This window comes from Macrobrachium rosenbergii, chromosome 2 (genome assembly GCF_040412425.1).
Source record: "Macrobrachium rosenbergii isolate ZJJX-2024 chromosome 2, ASM4041242v1, whole genome shotgun sequence".
In the NCBI taxonomy this organism is placed as follows: Eukaryota; Metazoa; Arthropoda; class Malacostraca; order Decapoda; family Palaemonidae; genus Macrobrachium; species Macrobrachium rosenbergii.
The window spans coordinates 29,640,848-29,643,347 of record NC_089742.1 but is presented as its reverse complement, the minus strand read 5'-3'; the positions used below and the strand labels follow the sequence as shown (position 1 = coordinate 29,643,347).

General features: G+C 35.3%; 1 protein-coding gene across 1 annotated transcript in view; it reads left to right on the top strand.

Moving 5' to 3' along the window:
- LOC136844451 (regulating synaptic membrane exocytosis protein 2-like) overlaps positions 1-2,500 on the top strand; it is a 72,227-nt gene that overhangs the window by 36,132 nt on the left and 33,595 nt on the right.

The following is a 2,500-nucleotide window of genomic DNA, read 5'->3' as shown; positions in this document are numbered from 1 at the left end:
ATTCGTATAACCATCTTTGTATAAGTGCATTTTTCATTGTTCCTGAAGATAATTACGAACGTTTATCAATATTCATTCAAGAAAGACTGAAACCCCTCGTAGCCAATGGTATCGACCCAGACAAACTCGGTTACCTACATCTGAACACCATTTATAGCAACTGCTCTCGCTGACTCTCGCTAGTTTCCCCTCACACACCTTCTCTCCCCTCGTCCTTTGAAGAGTTTCTAATGAATGAACAGAGGGGAAGAGAGAAACTCTCTCTCTCTCTCTCTCTCTCTCTCTCTCTCTCTCTCTCTCTCTCTCTCTCTCTCTCTCTCTCTTCTTGATGCCTTTCTGTTTCAGTGCGTTTACTATTTTCCGTTTAATCTTATTCTTTGGATCTACTTATTGTTTGATTTTGTTGAGTTTTGCGATATTTTTCTTAACTATCTTAGATAGAATTCACTGAAATTTATCTTAGCTATAAAGATAAAATCTAAAATATTTATCTTTAACTATAAAGATAGAATCTAAAATATTTATCTTTAACTATGAAGATAGAATCTAAAATATTTATCTTTAACTATAAAGACAGAATCTAAAATATTTATCTTAACTATAAATATAGAATACTATGATATTTATCGTAACTTCTTTAAATTGTTAATCCTTATTTTTGAAGAAGGGAATTTCTTTGACCTCAAAAAAACATGAAAATAAAACAATATTTTACAAAATTATACCAAGTGAAAATAAAATAATAACATTAGAGGTACCGAAAGCTCAAATATGATGCCTGGATAATATCTTGTAAGGCTTATATGACGTCATTTACTTGGCAAAGTAATTCTGAAAAGTAATCAGGTTTACCAGATTCTACAAAAAAATTTTTTTGGGACACCAATTGTTCCTCAAGAGACTGAATGGGAGGAGGTGGGGTGTGAGGATGGAAGGGGAGGGGAGGGGAGGGGAGGGGCGTATGGGGAAGTGAGTGGAAGAGCATCAACAAGGTTTCTAATGCTAGTGAGAGAGAGAGAGAGAGAGAGAGAGAGAGAGAGAGAGACTTAAGAGGGGTCGCCTCTGCAGGAGCAGAGAGTGAGAGAAAGGGGAGAGAAAGAGGGGACACTAGAAGAGGGGAAGGAAGTGAAGGGGAGAGGGGAGGGGTGACTGGTGAGGGGAGACTTAGAGAGAGAGAGAGAGAGGAGAGAGAGAGTGAGTGTGTCGTGACACCCTTCCTATGTTGCTGGTCGTCTCTCTTGCCTCTTAAACCCCGATCTTATGGGATTCTGTTGGCTGCATTCTGTGTTATTCCCTGTTCCTTATCTTATTCGCTTTGTTATCTCTCCATCCGTTCCTCCATTATTCCCTCTTTCGCCTCGCCGTGACCCTACCCGACCAGAATTACCCAGTTATTTGTTATAAATTTTTTTCTTTTTTGATTTTAGACTTCAAACATCAATGACATTCTCGCCTCCCTTCTTGCACTGCTTGGTATCTCTCCTTTATTGGACGCCCTTCTATTTATAGTTCTACATTCAATTACCCCCTTTTTTCTCCTCTTCCTCGCGGGGGAATAAACGCATCACAATCTTTTCGCGGGTTCGTTTTTCGTTTTTCTCATTAAAAGAGGGATGAATATGATTTGCTGTATATGTGTATATATATATATATATATATATATATATATATATATATATATATATATATATATATATATATATATATATATATATATATATATATATATATATAACTGTACACATATATATATATATATATATATATATATATATATATATATATATATATATATGTATGTATGTATATATGTATTAACTCGTCAGTTCAGACATGTCACTGCAGACTGGTAATGTTTCTCCAATTCGCACTGGGAGAGAGACACATTACTGCAAGGCGAATTGACTGGGCAAGAAAACTTCATTGGCGAGAATCTCATCAGACGAAAACGAGGTGAAAGCGGTTCTGAAATTTAGGTCTCTGTGAGATGAAACTTGAAAACGTTTGCTTGAAGATGTTATTCATTATTTCTTGGGTTTCTAGAGTCTCCTAGTTTATGATAAGTATATATCCTTTTTTTCTAATAATGTTTTAGAGTATCTCACGGGAATACAATAATATCTATATGAATAATTTCACGCGCGAGCCGTTTTCTATCCTGATCTCTCCATAATTCATTAATCTGACAGGAGAACGAAGACAAATTTTTGACAGAAAATTGGAATAGATATCTCTATAAGATGAACAGGGACCCTTAGCATGTATACGTAAAATTCATATATTGGAGCATAAAAAAAATTATCATCCACAATTTAATGAGAATACAGAATACAGTGATTCGAATTACATTCCGATTGTGATTAATTATTGTAAAAAATGGTCGCAGCAGTTCTCCATAGTTTATGACGGCAGAGATAATAGTAGGTTAGTAGTAGTAGTAGTAGTAGTAGTAGTAGTAGTAGTAGTAGTAGTAGTAGTAGTAGTAGTAACATAAGCAGGA